Below are 19659 nucleotides of genomic sequence, written 5' to 3'. Positions count from 1 at the left end.
GAATTAAAATTAACTGAGAAGTGCCAGTTAGAGGGGTAGTTGTGAGCCAGGCCAGTGTGTTATCACTAATACCGATTTCAGTGAAATGGTCTAGGAGAACTAAGTGAGCAGCAAGATCAAAGGCTTGGAAAGGTGAATAAAAATTGCTACAGTAATTAGGCCTTTGTCCATTCCAAGAAGAATGTTTTCACTGAGTGTCCAGATGCATGTGGATGTACTAAAACCAGACCAAAAGCCCTGCTGCTTTTGAGACAGGTGGTGGTAAACACTCCAGTTCCAATGACTTAATTTAATGACGGAATGATAACATTCAAATATGTCCACCAGGAATGAGAAAAAAAAACTCTTGGACACAGGAATATTCCAATGATATATACCAGGAACAAGAACAGAACTCTGAACATAGCACCATTCCAATAATAAACAGTACAAAAGAAGAAAAGAACACTCCAATGATGTACACCAGGAATGAGAACAACTTTTTTGAGCATAAGAATATTTCAATGATGTACACTGGGAATGAGAAACTCTTGTGAGCATAGCACCATTCCAGTTATCTACACTAGGAATGAGAAAAAACATTTCAATGATGTACACTAGGAGTGAGAACAGAACTTTTTCAGCATAAAAATATTTCAGTGATGTACACGGAATGAGAACAGAACTTTGAGTTGCAGAAAAGAACTGAAGTGAAAAGTACTCCCTCATAGTCTGACACATTAAAGTTCAATTAAACAACGGCCGCATGCAAGTATGGATATGCTCACATGCACACACACTCCAAACATTGGAAATGAGATTTCAGAAATATGGTAAACTGGAGATACCACAAATGAATCCCAATGAATACCCACAGCAGTGGGAACTTCAAAGTCGAATCTAGAATTTTTACCCTTCCTTTTTATTACTTGCGGCTTCGCAGTTCATTATAATTATGTAGAGGCAAATCCTACTCACAAAGGAAAAATAAAGATTTCCAGTGTTTTGTGCATAACTGTGTGTAAGCCAGTTTGTGATTCATTATTTCTAAATCCCCCTGGGTGTTCCCCATTACCTAATCACAGATTTCAGTCAGTTTAATGAAGCATGAGTTTTAAAATCATGCCTCATCAAACACATTCAAGAGAAAGTGGTAAAAGGAACATTTTATTACAAGCAGACCCTGCATACTGGTATCACAAAAAGTCAGAAATCTTTTCTCTCTAAGATGCAGTGACCTTTGACTTGATAGCTGAAAGTTGAAACAGTGTAGCAGTCAAAGTATTTCTACAGCAAGAAAATATGCATGGCTAAGCAAAGAGGGTAGTGATGACTTCATATTCAGAATTCAAACTAGATTGTTTATCCTATGATGTTTGCCCTTCTTGCCTAGACTAAAAGACAAAAGGAAAAATGTTGCTTGGCCAAGTGTTGTCTGTTGGATGAAAATCTGGTAGAATTACAGCTAATACAAGAAAACATGACTGGCTGGACAAGACAAAAGATTTTTCCTAATAAATTAAGCCTCTTAATTAAATGAAAGTTGATCAGTGATAAACTATAATTAGACACAGTTAGAAAAAAAAAAGACATTTTAGCAGACAAGAGCACAATACGTAATAGCTGGTGAATGTATTTAATAATATAATTTGGTAATCACTTTGGACAACCAACAGCCAAAACCATGTGAATTGTTCCTGTCAACTTTCACCTGCTTACAAGTCAAAAAGCTAACACTACTATGTATTCTGATCAGCTACAAAAAGGCCCTTTGCAGATAAAATGAATCTTAAGTCTACATCAGAAAGTTTGAAGGGCTATCTCAAATCAAGGCAATTTGGTCTAAAGTTTAAAACAAACAACTGTGAATGATGCATTTAAGGATGGACATAAAATGTCCTTGGCAGCATGCAATGGTCACTAAATCGCTTAGATTCACCCTTGAAAAGCTGTATTAGATGTAGATACAGCATACGTGAAGGAACTATCAGCAAACATTGAGTGAAACAAAGCAACATCCTAAAAAAATAGTCAGAACATATATTGGTGGAAAAATATAAACCTTTCTCCCTTATCAAAAGTAGCCATCATTAAAATGAATATTTTACCAAGAATTCTATACCAGTTAAATGCCATAAATCTAAATATCCCAAGAAAATTATTTTGCAAAATGAAATCAGCCCTTTCAAACTTCATATGGTACCCAAAAACTACAAGAATTTATGATAAACTAGTACTACCTAAGGAAAAAGGAGGTCTAACACTACCTGACTTTAAGCTTTACTACAATATCATGGGGCTAGCAGAATTAAAGTTTTGACTTTGCAGTCTGCATGCTTATTTATGCAAAATGAAAATAATGTAGACATTTTACCTCACTTTTCTTTTTTACTTCCATGCTTCTTGTATACATTCTTGTACCCTTTTGACTTGTATTTAATAACAAAATTACCCAAATTGTTGGTGTTATCAGATATACATAAACATTTATTATTCTTACTGGATACTGGTCTTTAAGATTTAAAGCTATTTATCTGAATAACAACCCCTAAATGCATCTCACAAGAAAGGGATTAATTTCGAAGTGCTAAATCAATATAATTTTGTTACATCACTAAACTAATTTTACTTTGTTTTTATGTCATTCTCTTGTACCATTCTCAGTCAGTACAGTAGCTGGACTCAAACGATCCTCTGTCTTAAAATGCAACTGCTAGAAAGTGAGACCTAACCTTTAACACTACATAACCAATATGTTCACACTGTGTCATTTGATCAATAAGAGAACCCTTCCTTATTTGTGCCAAGGGTGGGTTCAGCTTTTTCACCAATAACCACTTGGCAAATGTTTTTGGAACATTCTGTGTATTGGGGGTGCTAACATATGTTGTGACATCTGTCAAAAACAAGCATGCCAAATTTTCATTTTTATTTCATGATGTGAAGGAGGGGTGAACACCCACACTTCTAACAAGTATACACATGTTAATTATACAGAAAGTACAGTTTTGTACCTACCATAAATGTAGATGTTCGAGGATCCCCATTGCTGCAGTCCTTACTATTGGGTGTAGTCCGTCCATCGCGGCCCCCAGTGATACCCGAGAGCCATCGATCGTCAGCAGCGCGTGGATTTGGGCGTCAGCCAGCACGTAAGGTCTGCGCATGACCCCGTCGCCATATCCTTTTCTCCCCCAATCTTTTTGTCACCCTAGATGTCAGAGACCTAAAAAGGAACAAAATACAAAAAATATGGCACAAAAATATATAAACATATATATATATATATATCCCCATATCAGCACCTAACCTCCCACACACAAGGGAGGTGGGAGGGGGGGAAGGAGGGGGGAGGTATGGATCTACATTTACATGGGGATCCTCTGTAATCTACATTTAGGTTCTTCGGTACCCATCTAACTACTTGCCCATATTATAGAATCCCAAATAAGTAGAATCCCAAAAGGCAGCAGAGGGTAAGGAGCAGGAGCTGACAACATGCCTTGCCAAAACAGCTGTGTAAAACAAAACAGCTGTGTAAAACCAGCCCTAGGGAATGAGTAGATAGATAGAGAAGGTATGCTCAGTAGTCCAAGTGTGCTTCAAAAAGCTGCTTCCAAAATATCCCCCCTAGAAAACTGCTTTGAAGTGGCAGTGTGGCGGTAGGAATGGTCGGACATCAGCTGGAATCTCTCCTTTCTCATGATGGGAATAACAAAAATAAAAATGCAAAAGCCAATCCACAAAGAAATAGTTTTGGTTTACACAGACTTGCCCTGTGAACTACAAAAGAAAAGAAACAAAAGAAACAACTGACTGCTGGAAATCCTTAGTCAAATAAGTCAGATTTAAATAATATTGCCACTGTACATCTAAAGTGTGCAAAATCTTTCTTTTTAAAAATGGGTAATTGTAAATGAATAATTAAAGTATAGTTTGGTTTAAAACCACCTAAGGCCACACTAGACCTTACCTTAGGCATATAGGAAGGATTGAGAATCAAATCCTTATCCTATCCAAAAGGAAAATCAAAAGGGCTCTACTGCCACTGCAGCTGTAACTCAGACAACAGAGTGAATAGCAACAAGTTGTAGGAGCTCATCCAAACGGTCTTCCACAATCTAGTAGTCCTATTTGAACAAAACCAAGAACAAAGGTTGTAAAGTGGAGTTTCCAACACAAAGGTGAGGTCCCAAGCAGGGAGTAGGGCTAATTGGGGTCTTATAAAAACTACCCAAAAACAAAAAAGGATAACACAAGATGAGAAAACAAAATCAGATCAGAAATCGCTGAGTGAGCTGAAAATGCTGCAAATAAAGACAAAATGGAAGGAAATACATCAGAGCACTCAATAAGAGCAGTAAAGATATTGAGATCACTTTGCTGTACTCCAAAATCAGAAATCTACTCCAAAATAAAAATCTCAAAATTTCCATCTCTTCATTTTCTAAGTAGCATTTCCTTGTACATAATCTTCTTTAATCCATGATCACATTTTGCCTCCAAACAACTGCGTCTGGATGAGTGATCTGTCTGCGCATGGATAATAAAAAGGTGCATTTCTGGCACACTGCATAAAAAGGATGGTATTTTAAATCCGATATTAAAAGGCCTCCTTAATGGATCTCATGGTTTGGACTAAATCCCATGCAGTAGCCACAAGTGCGATTGGAGCCAAAGGATAGCCCAATGACAAAAGTTTAGAAGACCAGGTCTTGAAGTGGCATATTATCAGAATAATCCTGGCTCCTGAAATTGCAATCAAGACATTAATGTTCAGTGAAGTTATACACTGAAGACAAAAACGGTCACACAGTAAATGCCTGCAATTAATACATTCTTTGAATTAAGCATCAGAAGAAGTCACTGTCCTAGCACACTGAACTTTGACAACACTTCCCAGCAGGCAGCTTTCCACCAGACTGCTAAGGACAATGCAGTTGTAAATCCACCCAAAAATGTTTCTTTGGTACCTGTTAGCCCCTCCTTCATTCCTTTCACAGAGCAAAAATGACAAACCGCTGGCTTCCTAAGCTTGTGTGCACATTTCAGGTACCCCTGGAAATGGCAGTGCTAAATCAAGGGTGTAATAGAGGCTCTCTGCTTGTTCTGCAACAAAGAAAATGATAAATGTTGGGAAATGTTTTGAGAAGAGTTATGAAACAAATTTTAGAGGAAATTCTAACTGACACCTGTTCATACACATGAACACCTGAAGTTCTGAGATCCAACATGCACAGATAACAGCCAACAGAAAAAGCAAGCCTCAGCAAAGAATCTTCAGTACCACTCAACTGGTAAGCTCAAATTGGGGTAGAACAAGTTGGAACCTGATAAGCACATAATGGTTATTTGTTTGGTGGACAATACTTCTAAGAAAAATTGCCAAAAGCCACTTTTAGCAATCATTCGTACTCTTCCTCACTTAAGCTCCAGACTGGCTTTTAAGTCCTCTGAGAAAAAGGTGAACTGTCCTGTTTCTGAGAGCTGTACATTCCCAATGTCAGGTTGTCTGTCTTCCTGGTTGCTGGTCTGTGCTGCTGCTGTGATTAAGGTTGCAATCATTTCCCCTTTAGCTAGGTTGGTATGCATCAGTCCTTTGGCTTGGCTCATCTCAGCCAACTGGTTCCTTGTCAGCTAGGCATACTCCTCTGCTGACATCCTTGCCTGATTTCCCTGACCAAATTAAACAAAAAAAATCAAAACTGTTGTGATATGAAACTATGAATGTCTACCTTGTGGCTGTTGAGACTACAAAACACCTTCTTTATTGACAACTGCTTACAGGCTATAGAAATTCAATATCCACACCACTTCTCACCAATATGTGATGACCCCTCTCTGGACCAGTGATGGAGCCCGAATCCTCACCACTGATACTGAAGAGGGATGTTCACTTGGAATAAAAATCGATACACTCAGTATTTCCAGATGCAGCTCTCTGTACCAAGTACAATTTCCCTTAAGAGCACACAGGGAATGCAGTCAGCCTGAGGTCTAAATTTCTCTGTCTCCCTCCAGTTCCCCAATAAGACTCCCCACTGGTACGGCTGTAGGATTATATCTTCAGCAGATTGTTCAAGCCAAGTCTTCCAGCACCATCTCTATGAAACCAGTGCTTCATGTCCCTGCTCCAAGTAGCTGAGACACACACACGGAAAAGTCTGGCACAGATTTACCTGCTTTGCCATCTTCTACCCAGGGTATAAGGTAGTTATCACTGACACCAGGCACTCCACAATCAGCTACTCTAAGGCCCTTAACAAAGGGTGTCCAATTACACTGTGCAATATTACTACTAATACAAGTGGTAGCAGTTGACCAAGACAGCTAGGCCTTCACAGTGTCACCAAATAAATATAAGCATTCTAATAGTTTAAATACTTTATAAAATGACCAGCCACAGTAAAAATTTTAAATATATTTAATAATAAAATAGAATGAAAGTATTGAATATATATTTACAGTAAACCACAGAGATCAAATCACAGGAAATATTGGAAATAACACTGACGGACAGACTCGAAGCAAAACAATAGCTAAATTAAGCTTCACTATACTTTCCTAACTGAATTTAGGAGAATTACTATTCCCTACTTACTTAACAGAGCAAGGTAGATGATGTGGTGAATGGTCTTTCTTGTTGTCAGGCCCAAGACAGAATACTCAATACTGAGAAACTTCTCTTTGCAATATCTACAATTTTCAAGATGGCTGGCAGAATGACCTCATCTAGTCACCTGACTCTAGGTTCTCACACTATTCCCCTTTGAAGCTCGAGACAGAATGTTAGCACAGATGTGATAAAATGCATATCTAATGTTTTGCTACTGTTTATGGCCGCGCCTGGGGCTTCCCCTATTTTTACTGAGCTAATGAACAAATGCTTCTTCCAGACATGCCGTCTCCAATCCTCTTCAGAGCTGTGAGATAACAGGTGGTCCGAGTATTTTTCTTAAAGTAAGAAGCTACCTAGCTGTTTAACCTCTTCTCTTCCAGTGCCCTTTGCTAACATATATACATACAGTCTTGCATGTATATTCCTTCTCTGCCCAGCAGGACCCACTGTTGATACATTTAACACTAGCAACTTTACAGACACATTTTGATTTTTAAATGTCATACAGTTCCAACACATTTATAACAAAAGCATCTGTACAAATCAGTTTGATATTCAAATGCCGTGCAGTTCTAATACATTTGTAACAGAAGCATCTTGCATAAAGCAGTTTGATATTCAAATGACGTATTCTTTACAGAACTCCTGCTGGAGATGTTGGCACTAGCCCATATCATCACACCTGATATAAAAAAACACAACAAAAATAAGGGACGGGAGGGTGCAGCTACTCTATTGTTATGGTAAGTTTAATTACACGGCTGTGCTATGTTCAGCATATTCATCACTGCTACAGTAGCCCTATCTATATGGGTAGATAACATTAACTTACTACATTTTGGAGGCAGGAGGAGAAAAGTCCAGAAGCACCTGGAGAACGGCAGTCACAAAGCCTAACATAGACCTAGAAAAAGAATCATGCTTACAGTGCTAAGTATGTTCAGAGAACCAAGTTGCACATTCTTGAATACTTCTAGAAATCCAGTCTTTTCTGAAAAGTGAGAGATTAAACCAAGCCTCTGGTAGAGTGGGCCTTGACCGTGCCTGGAATAGTTTTGCTGTGGTAAGTATAACAAAAGATAATCACCTTAGACAACCACAATTAAATAATCTGCTTTAACACAGGTTGTCCCTTCTAGCCTTCACGAGAAATGAATAATTGATCTGAAAGATGTAGTTCTGTGAAGATAATACCGGTGTTTTCTGTAGACATCCAAGGTATGAAGTAACCTCTCCCCCTCCTTTTTTGGGCTCCAGAGAGATACCAGGAAAGATGGACAGTTTGGCTTAAAGTAAACTCGGATACCACTTTAGGCATAGTAAAGGATTAGTTCTCAAAGAAGCCCAGTACCTGTGGAAAATGAGATAAGGTTGACTCATCATAAAAAACTGCAACTCAGATACCCTTTCTTGTAGAGGGTACAGCAATCATTAAAACTGTTTTTCATGTCAAGAACCTCTACTCAGCTTAGCTGGTTCAAATGGAGCATATGTTAGCTTCTCTAACACAAAAAGAGCAGCTACCGATTTTCTTGGAGACCTCTTATGCAAAACCCCTTTAAAAAAACTTTTGACATAAGAATGCTTTGAAAGAGGAGGATCCATGGGCTGACATTCTGAAACGGCCAATAAATGAATCATGACACAGGAGTAAGGCCACGGGACAGGAACACACACATGTTGTAAAACAAGAGAACAACCAGCCCTGAATGGGTGCTGGTTATGTTGCTGGCAACAACTAGAAAACATTTTACATTTGCTAATATATGATCTTCTAGTAGTAGACTTTCTTGCCATCATTAGTACCACCCTGCACAACCTCAGTAAACAGGTGCCTAAAAGAAATTAAGACCATCATCCAGGCAGTCAACTGTAGTTGATTGGTGTCAGGGTGTATCAAACTCCCCCCTGTTTTTTGTGAGAGTAGAGCCAGTCTATGGAGAAGCTTGTGATGACTGCCCTGGCCACTTCCTAGTGAAGGGAGAACCACAGCTGTCTGGGCCAGAAGTGAGTCACCACAATCACCTGGGGGAATTCCTTTTGAATCTTCCTAAGTACGCTTGATAATAGTAGAAAAGCATATAGGAACATTCCTGTCCAAGAAAAGAAAATGCATCTGCCTTCCATACTTTCTTGTATGGAGTTCTGGAGCAGAATATTGCCAGCTGACTGCTCAGAGAGAAGGCAGTGAGGTCTACTTGAGCAACTCCCCACAGATAGGTTTATGAAGGTCTGCCCTTGTCCTGCTCAGCTTGTTTGCCACATAATTTTGCAATGACTAAATGTAGAATGCCTGCAGAGTGAGACTGTGCTGTGCAGCTACATGCCAAGCTAACTGGCTAGTCTGCAAAGAGAGTACAACCTGATTTCCCCCTTGCTTGTTGATGTACCACATGACTGTGGTATTTTTTTTTTTTTTTTTACAGCAACTTGAAGAGGTCCTGGGGACTAAAGATGACTCAGAGTTGAGTGTTTTGATCGGGAGAAATCTCTATTTTATATTTAGGTGCTTGTGTCTGTCTTTGTTGTCCCACACACCTTCCATTTCATCCATCTTGAAACTGTTCCCCAAGCAAAGTCGGAGGCATATGCGGTGACTGCCTGCTTTGGAACAGGAAGGGAGAACAGAGACCTGGATTTGGGGACATCTGTTGTCTCTCAAGTGTTTTCTCTTGTGACATACCCCAGCATTGGAAATCTGAAAAGAATGATTGGTGCTGGGACCACAGACATCAGATACCAGTCTATCTTTTTTGTATGGAGTCCTGCCAAGAGTATCACGAGAATCATAAAAGCCATGAGATCAAAAATCCTTAAGTATTTCCTGGCAGTGACCAAAGTCTGATTGGAAAAGCCTAAACCAGATAAAGATCTACTTTTCCTTTGAAGAATAGCTCTTTGAACTGTGGTGTCTAGCTGACATCCCAGAAACACAATCCTATGAGAAGGAATCAAGAAACACTTTTGAATGTTCTCTTGAAGCCCAGCTTGTGTAACAGATCTCTCACTCAAGATGGGTTCCTGACACTTTTGAAAAACACTATGCAAATATAAGAAAGTCATCTAAATATGGAAAAATGTGATGTGGATACCCTGCAGTCAAGAATGAGCTACAACAGGAGACAGACACTTTGTGGACATACTTAGTGCAGTGGATAGTTCAACGGATAAGGCAGAAAACTGATAATGTGATCCAGACATACAAAACCTTTTAGAAACACCTGAAGACTGGATGACTAGCAATGTGATGATAAACATACTTTAAATCTAATGTTACCAGGAAACTTAATTGAGGAAGAAGAGGTAAAAGGTGAAGTGACATCATTTTGAACTTGGGCACCATCACAAACAGGTTTAGGAAAGAAAGATCCAGAACTGGTCTCCAAACATTTTCTTTCTTTGGCAATAAAACATTCTTAAATAAAACCCCATTCCCACCTGGGAAGAGGTTCTATCACTCACAGGGACTGGAAGAGATTAAGGATAGGTGGAAATAAAATATAGTTTTGTCTGGAGGATGAGGAATTATCCCTTGGAAAGGAGAAATATCCTCTCAATGTCATCTAAAAGCTTGATGAATGAAGATTCAGACTTTCTGTAAGAAAATAAAAAGGGTGCCAGGTTGGGGGACAAAGGCTCTTAAACAGTCATTACAACTTATTGGACTGTCCTTGGTTTGGGGACAGAATCCCCCCCACCCCACCAGGGGGGAAGGCAGTGTTGTGGCACTGAATTGAGAGAGTTGGTGACAGTTAACATGATACACTGACCCCATGTAGAAAAAAAAGGGAAAAAGGGGGATGATAATGACTTGGTTTGGGGAGTTCCCAGAATTCTTCTTGGCACCCCTTGCCATTTCTTCATGTCTGTTTAGCTGCATTGTTTTGGGGCTGTTTATTTTCTCTTTTACCACTCTGGATGAGAAGTAAGAGAATTCCTTGGAAATTTGGAAAAGGAGGGATAAAAAATCTCAATTCCCCTGTATCAACTTACCCCTTTTGTCATACTTTTTGATCAGCTCTGCAACAGAGCGGCCAAAAACTAAATCTCTATCCAAAGGAAAATTTAAAATCTCACTTTTATCATCATCTGGGAGATTCTGAGAATGTATCCATGCAAACCTCCTCAAAACAGTACCAATGGCCATAGCCCTGGAAGTACTGAAAAAGTCACACACACATACTGTATACAATGAATAGTGACCTGAATAACAGAATAAATTAAATTATATAAGCAGATTTTTCCTCACAAGAAGAGGTTGCAGTCAAAACATCTCTCATACTTTCACAATTAATCAGGAGAAACTAACATACAAGCCTGACAATTCAAAATTCTGAATATCAAAGTTGCAGAAGCATATTTTTTCCCATACAGAAAGAATAGGACTGGAATTATTAGCAGGATTAACTAAAGCTAATCTGACTTCAAACCAGTGACAAGTGGAGTACCACGGAGTTCAGTCCTGAGACTTCTCCTATTTGGTATCTACATCTCTGAAGTACAGGCTAACACAGAGGGCCTCTGGCTAACGAGGTTTGCAGATGACTGCAAACTAGGAGCCATAGTAGAGTACCCAAATGATGTGGACATCCTACAGAAGGACCTCACTGAGACAGATGCCTGGTGTCAGAGGCATGGTCTCTAGCTCACTGCCAAAAAGTGCACTGTCATACCCTTTGGTAAAAACTCTGTACCCATGAAATACCACAAACAGCAGTCTACTTAATGCCGAATGTGTGATAAGAGACCTTGGGACCCAGGTGGACAGTAGTCTCTCCTTTGATAATCACATCGCCACAGTAGTCAGGAAATCCTTCTATGTGACGCACATCATCACAAAAGGGTTCTCATCCAGGAAAAAAGAGGTCATTGTTCCCCTCTACTCGGTGCTCAGACCCATTAGAGAGTACAACACCTCTTTTGGAATGTACCTCAAGACATCTGCAGCAGCTGGAAAGACCACAGAAGTACCTCACAAAGAGGATTATTGGCCTCAAACAGATGCCCTACACTGACTGTCTCAAAAAACTCCAGCTTTACTCTGTAGCATATAACCTACTCCGAGGAGAACTCTGCCTAACACATAAAGCTATGTTAAACCCAGAGCTGTTGCACATGCTATACCTAAAGAAATTCCAATCCCTCCGAGCTACATGCACTAGGGACATAAACCTTGTCACCACAATAAACAGGACACGCTAAAGGATAGACTCCTGTCCCAGAGACTTCCTATACTCTGGAACAAGCTACCTATCTATGTCAAGCAAAGTTCCTTATTAGCACTCCAAGAAAAATCTTGAGTGGATGGGAAATAGGAAATACACCCCGGGGATCACTTCTGCGGCTTTGCTCGATGGGGCACAGGAAATTAACTTTGTTGGGTGGCGTAAGCCAGGGAACCTTGTTGGCTAGGCTTACTTAGGCCCTTGTGCCGATGGCCTAGTACCTACCTATGAAACTATAGATTTGGGAAGTGTGCATAACAACTTAAGACTGAGAAACTTTATACATCCCATTTGCTTTTTCTTGGGGAGGGGGCAGCTAGCTGGCTGACTGTCAGGAAAATTGCAGACAGTAAGACATCTTCCAAGCTGACAAAACTAACACATTTTCTTTGGGACTGAGAAACATCAGTGTTCTTTCCAATGAAAACACTGGCACATTCTAGAAATAGTCTCCCCCCACCCACCAGAGAAAATCAGAAATTAAGCTTCCTCAGTCAGAATCAGAAATCTGAGGAGAAAACCCAATATCTGTCCCTAAATCTTTGTCCAGATTAAGACTCTTGAATATCTTCATGAAAAGATGTATCCATCTTTCTTTTACCAGAAAATGCTTTACAAGGATCAATAGCCTTAATTAAACCCTGATCCAGACCCTGTGAACTACTCCTGTCTAAGGAAATTTGTGGAGTACTTCTTGCGTGTTTAGTTTTCTGTTTCGTTTTGACAAGAAAAATGAGACCAACAGTGTTATTAATGGCAGCAGCAGTTTCCTCAGGGATGGGTTTAACATACTGACAAAACAGGGAAGCCTTCCGTGTTCTCAGGACTGACAAGAGTGGCTCTCCCTTGCCCACCGAGATGACCCTAACAGCCACAGAGGATATGGCTAACCTTCAGTCCATAGTGGCTGCAGGTGCTACACCAGAGGGATCTGAGGTAACTAATGGCCACAGCTAAGGCAAATTGCTAACCTGCTGTGATGGCAAAGGCTGTTTGCTTAAATTTTTCTTTTTGTGGCTGTAAAAATGACAAACCATGTGACCAATACATTGTTCCATGGTGAAACCAAAAATGGTCTCTCTTTTCCAGGGAAAACAAGCGGCAAACGCCAGCAAAAACAAGTCTTTAAAAGTCACTTTTTTTCACAAACTCAGTAAAGTGCACTTTAAAGCACTTTTCCAGCCCTACAAAGTAAATTAAACAATTTATCCATATAAGAAATGTTTTTAATTACTTTGAACAACTTAATATGGTATGGAATTGTTGCATCTCTTACAGCCCTACACCGACATCCTTGCATTCCAGAGCATTTTCTGAAAAAAGAACTTAAAAAAATCATGAGATAATCAAGGCTTTTCTACTGTGGACATCCTAGATTAACAATCTTAGTATAATTGTATTGCTTATTATAAGCTAGTTAGTCACTTAGTTAAAAAGTCAGACCCAAGAAAGGTCTGGATGCCATAACGAGCTATGGGTGTTAACTGAAGTATACAAAAAGGCGCTATGGTCTTGAATAAGTTAAAATGGCAAGAAAGAAAAAAAAAAAGAGTGATCAATCTAAAAGTATAGTATTATAAAGACCACAGCAGCAATCCAGTAACTCCAAAGAAGGAATTTATTTACAAAACAGCAGTTGTAAAGCCTTTAACAGAGTACATCCAATAAGGAAGTTTATATATACCAGCACTCAATTGAATAATTGATTAATGACTTGTATCACACAGTTTTAACCCAATCTTATTAAAACTAAACTTTTCCAGAAGCATTCTTGATTCAAACCCACAGGGAACATAGTATTAAATTTTAAAATTCCTCAGCAATTGTTTAACTTGTTCATCTGTCATAAACTTATTACATTTCACATTATCTAAAATTGTAGCCTGAAAACCCTCCAAACTTCCCTTATGTACTTCATTAAAATGTACAGCTATAGGACTAGATAGTTTATAATTTTTCACATCCCTTACATGTTCTTTTATTCTACAGGAGAAACTTCTTTTAGTCTCACCTATATAGAATTTATTGCAAGTACATTTGATTGAATATATGACTCTCAGGCTATTACAAGTAAAATTTTCATTTGTTTCAAAATTCTTGTTATTAATCTTATCAAACCTTTGAGTAACAAAACTACAAATACTACATCTCCCACATACTATCTATTATTTCCAATTTTGGTCTATGAAACCTACTATGTACAATAAAATCTTTAATATTTCTTCCCCTGTTAAAAGAGAATAGTTTCTTTTGCTGTAAACAATCCACTTCTTTGCTTATAATATTCCAACTGGATTTGATTGTATCTATAATTTCTTCTGATATTACTGAATAAGTAGTGGTAAAATATATATTTTTATCTTGTTCCCTTTTTTTATTTTTGTACCATGTCAAACTACATTTAACAGATTTACTATTAAGTACTTTATTCATGCTTTCTTTCAAATTCATTTCATCATATAAAACTATCTTCTAATTCACTATTTCTATCTCTATTCTCACTACATAATCTTTTTATTCTATTAAATTCTGTATACGGAATAGATTTCATTGTATGACCTGGGTGAAAACTTTCCCCATGTAATATATTATTACTACTAGGGAATTTCCTATATATTTTAGAAATTACCTTATGCTGGTAACTATCCCCTATTAATTCAACATCCAAAAAATGTACCTTTTGACCTTTTTGTAGTCCATCAAATTTTATTCCTCTATTACTGGATTGCTGCTGTGGTCTTTATAATACTATTCGTTACATTTGGTTGCTGTGGTTTATCTAAAAGTATAGTAGTCTAATGACAGTCTGTTGTTGTTCTCTCTTTCGGCTTTTCCCGGTTAGGGGGTCGCCACAGCGGAACTCCGGTCTGCTAATGATCGGCAGTAGATTTTTACGTGCCGAGTTGCCAGCCCTGATGCACAACCTTCAACGAAGGTACGCCCATTCACGCATGTCTCCACACAGAAGACGCTCTAGCTGAGAATCGAACAGGACGTCTTACTGTGAGGCGACAATGCTACAAATTTCTAACTTTAAAATAACTTTGCTGGAAAGGAAAGTATCAGTAATAAATTAAATTATTAAATGGACTTTTCCACCCAAAGGGAAGTCATCTGCCCAGCAAAAGAAAAGCACAAGCTGACAGATTCTTGAAAGCCTCGAAGAAGTGTACTCCTTGGCGGCAGTAAAACCTTGGGAGACTTAGTGCCCAAATTTGTCTTTTAGTCAGGTCAGCTTCAGCTGCGTGGTAGTTTGGGCATGTGGAAGGTGTTCTGAAGCTTTGGAAGCTGGCCATCTGTTATATTCTTGGCAGGATATAATGCATACAGTTAAGACTACTGCAACAGAAATCAATATGATTAATATATACTGTTTGGTCTATCATCATGAATCCAGACAAATGCATCACTTTTAGAGTTCTGGTCCACAAGTTCTTCAAAAGATGAGAGAGCGAGAGACAGCACTCCTTAGGGGAATTTCCTGGCCAGTCTCCGCAATGACTACAGTCCTGCCCTCCAGAAGGTCAATATTGTTAAAAATGACTAATGCATGCACCCTTCCCAAGGAATAACTAAAGTCCAAATCATAAAGCTGCCTGATGTGTGGTGAATCACCTGTAAGGCTGATCGTGTACAGTGTACCCCTCTGTCCAGACTGACAATGGCTTCCACTTGAAGTCATAGATCTTCTGAGTGGAACCTTCCTTAGCAGCTTCAAAAATCTTTGAGACCTAGGTTATAAATTCCAGTGGGATCAATGGGTCTAAATTAGAAGCCAAGTCCCAAGATGAAAGCAGTCACCTGAGTCATTGGGAACATCCTGTTTTTTTGTCCCCCAGCTGTTCTCCCCATCACCAAGCTTGCTGTGGGGGGAGGTCACTCTGAAACCATGTGGTCTGTTGAGTTTGTGAGATCATCATGTTTTTGGACATTTGAATTTTATATGGAAAAAAAACATATGTTTGACATTCTGAAAACTCAAAATGAAACAAAACAAAAATCTATGTTTTTATAGGGAGAAAGCTCCTTCCACATATTGTACTTATTTGACTGCCTGAACTTTTAAAAAGTTATTTTTTTGTTTAAATAAATTGTTTAACTGTTGCAGGCTACACACTAAAATGTGACAGCCTTTTCTGATCACTTGTAGTCATTTAAAGTACTTTTTACTGTTTTTGCCTTATCTTTTAAAAAAAAATTCTTGTTTCCCGCCTTTCTAAGCTAGTATAGTCCAGTTTTCAGGCTAGTGCTGAATTCAGGGCTGTTACAAGTTTCTGAGTTGCCCATACCTTACTTGGATAGAGGGAAGTTTCTCTGTTCACCTGTGAGAGAGGGGAACTTTGAGCAGCCATCTGTCCTGGGAGGAGTGGTTCCAGCCCAGAAGTTAGTAGTTTAAAAACCGCATTTGCACGGTTTTGTGCACCGGGCAGCACTGGCTAGCTAGGGTTAAATTATTCCCGGCTCCACTAAGTCTCCTTTTCAGTTTTTCACTTGAAACTAGTCTAACTCTCAACCTAAGCACTCAAAAAGCATCCTACAGTCCAGCACTTGCTCAGACCTAATAGCAAGCACTAATATACCCAGACACTTGACTGCCCAGCAGGGCAAGGCTCTTTATCCACCCCTCACCAACCAAGCGACTAAGCAGCTCACCCTACTATTCAGGCATGACCAAAGGGCAACTTCAGGTGTACTCTCCAGTCCAGCTGGTGAATCTGGATATCCCGAGGCAATGTTACAACTGCTTCATGTACACAGACAGTCCTCTCCTCCTGCCAAAAAACACTAACATATGCGAGAGATGCAATTATACAGCCAAACTGGAGGCTAAGGTATCTCCACCCAAGACTGGAACAGACAGTCACGAGGAGGTTAACACTTGCACCACACCTCCAGCCTCACATAGACCTACTAAACCAGCACTGGCAAAAAATACACAGATACAGAAATCATACTCGGAGGCTCTAAATAAAAACCTGCAAAAGCATCAGAGAGCTCCAAAGCAGACACCCACAAAACCTGCACCTCCCATCACAAACCAGACAACACATAAAACACAAAATCAATGTACCGCACAATCACAGTCCTTAAGGCAAAATAACATACCTAACACACTAGTAATAGATGACTCAATAGTCAGGCGCACTGACGCCCCACTCACTAGGATGGACAAGAAGGTTACTGTTAGCTGCCTATTGGGAGCCAGAATCCGCCACATAACACAAGCACTCAGGTCACTCCAGAACAAGTACAAATATGACTCTGTCATTGTTCATGTTGGTGTGAATGACCTGAGATGTACCTCCCTGGACTACATGAAAAGAGACATGGAAGAGCTCTCTGATCATGTAGCCCAGGCAGGTATGACCCTGACCCTGAGTAGCATCCTGCCCTCACCAAGAATGATACCTCAGTATAAAGAAAAAAATGATCAATTTCAATAACTGGCTAAGCTTCTGGAGTCATTCAAAGGGGATCCAGTGTTTGTCAGCCTGGGATGACATGCTCGACAAGCCGCGTTGCTTCGTAAGAGACGGTTTGCACCCGTTACCCTTGGCTTTCGAATACTGGCCAAGGCTCTTGCTGCCCCCATAGTGCCTTTTTTAGGCAAGGCTCAAAATTCAAACCCACCATAAACAGCACAAGTAGAAAAAATGAGGGTTATGCTACTCAATGCCAGGAGTTTAAATCTCAAAATGCATGCACTCGAAGCACTCCTAGGTATGGAGAACGTCGACATCTGTGCAGTAACTGAAACCTGGTTCAAGGCTACAGAGAGCACTCCAGCACTACTGGGCTACAACTCATACCACACATTTCAGCCACAGAACACGGACCAAAAGACAAAAGAAGGGAGTATATCCATATTCATCAAGGATACTCACACCTCCAGGTTAGTGGCGCAGCATGATACCTCTGAGATCATCCATGTGCAACTAACATCAGGCAAATCTGCAATGCAAACTGTGGCCTGCTACAGATCACCCTCCATGACCCAGGACCACCACTCCGCCTTTCTGGAGACACTGGAAAACATGAAGGTCCTACCGAACACCCTGATATTGGGCAATTTCAATTACCCTACCATTAACTGGGAAAACTACTCGAGTACAAACTCCCAGGCTCAGCGCTTCCTGGAATTTATCAACTCTAATGCCCTGGATTCAGCTGGTAAACTCCCCTACCAGAGGCCACAACATATTGGACCTGGTCATCACCAACATGGGCGACACGTGTTCCGTACCAGAGGTCAACCAGTCACTGGTTAGATCAGACCACAAAGTAATCACCCTGGATGTCCACACCCCACCACTACCCCCAACCAAGGAAACAACAGTGAAAAACTTTTCTAAAGCAAACTTCACCTTACTTAAGGTAGAGGTGGTAAGTTTCACAGCCCCCACGCTAATGGATAACACTGCCCAAGATGCAGAAACCTTTACAATTGCACTATATGAATACCTTAAAGGATGCATGGATCGTGCCATCTCTAGCAAGACCAAGACTCACTCCCCTAAGAGAAGGAAACCAGTCTGGTGGAACCCCCTGCCATAAACAGGTTATACAACAGGAGGAAACTAGTTCAGAAAAAAAGTAAATCCCAAGAAGAAAAGACATCCCTGATCAGTATTCGTAAGAAACTAAGGTCCCTCATAAAATCATCCAAGGCTAACTTCGAAAAAAAATAGCCAAGGATTCGAAAGATAACCACAAAGCCTTCTTTAGCTATGTCAAGAACCTAAGTGGCAACTCACAGATATGCTCTGAGCTAGTGCAAACTTCACCTCCCTATCACCTTCAAAAGGGCCCACAACAATACTGGAAAAGTGTAGTGTCCCGGAAATCACAGAAGCACAGGTGAAAACAGCCCTTTCAAAAGCCAAAAACACAGCATCAATGGGGCCAGATGGTGCCCCAGGTTGCACCTTGCATGAACTACAGAACGAACTAACCCCTCACCTAAACTTGCGGTTCAACTCAGCCTCTCCACAGGCTACATGCCCATAGAATGGCGCACAGCAATGGTTATTCTGCTCCACAAAGGAGGGGCCAAAACTGACCCTAGTAACTATTGCCCCACAAGCCTGACTAGCCTGGTATGCAAGGCTATGGAGCGTATCATCATGTTACTCATTAACGAAGACATTGGGAACCTCCAAACACTTGACCCAACCCAGTTCAGCTTTGTTAAGGACAGATCATGCCTACTAAACCTGACTGACTTCTTCAAGACAGTCACCAAGGCCATAGACGAGGGAAAGGTGGGTTCACACAGCCTACCTTGACCTCGCCAAGGTGTTCAACACTATTCCTCACTCGGGTATTATAGAAAAACTCACCAGCCTGAACATAAACCCCTACGTCACAAGATGGATTGCCAACTGGCTTTCAGACAGAAATCACATGGTAAGAATAGTGGACTCCAGGTCAAACTCGAAACCAGTCATAAGTGGTGTCCCACAAGGGTCGGTTCTGGGACCTCTACTGTTCGGCATATATTTCTAAGAAGTACAGGCAAACACAGGAGGACTATGACTAACCAAGTTCGCTGATTACTGCAAACTGGGAGCCATAACTGACTCTCCGGCTGACATGGACATCCTTCAAAAAGGCCTTACTGAGACAGACACCTGGTGTCAAAGCCATGGCCTCAAGCTAAATGTCAAAAAATGCATAGTCATCCCATTTGGGAAAAACAAAACACCCACGAATTACCACATAGGCAGCAGCCCCCTTAATACAGAAGAGGTAATAAGAGATCTGGGGACCCAAGTAGATACTAATCTCTCCTTTGACAATCATATTGCCAAAGTAGTTAGGAAATCCTTCTATGTG

The 19659-nt window shown here is 40.2% G+C and overlaps 1 protein-coding gene across 2 annotated transcripts in view; it reads right to left on the bottom strand.

The window, feature by feature from the left end:
- The window catches only part of LOC122796436, a 2401740-nt gene that overhangs the window by 454365 nt on the left and 1927716 nt on the right, over nucleotides 1-19659 (bottom strand). The gene's annotated exons all lie outside the window — the stretch shown is intronic.

This window comes from Protopterus annectens, chromosome 1.part0 (genome assembly GCF_019279795.1).
Source record: "Protopterus annectens isolate FY-2018-M chromosome 1.part0, PAN1.0, whole genome shotgun sequence".
NCBI classification, from domain to species: domain Eukaryota; kingdom Metazoa; phylum Chordata; order Ceratodontiformes; family Protopteridae; genus Protopterus; species Protopterus annectens.
Note: the sequence above shows the minus strand (reverse complement) of the source record. Positions and strands in the feature narration are given on the sequence as shown.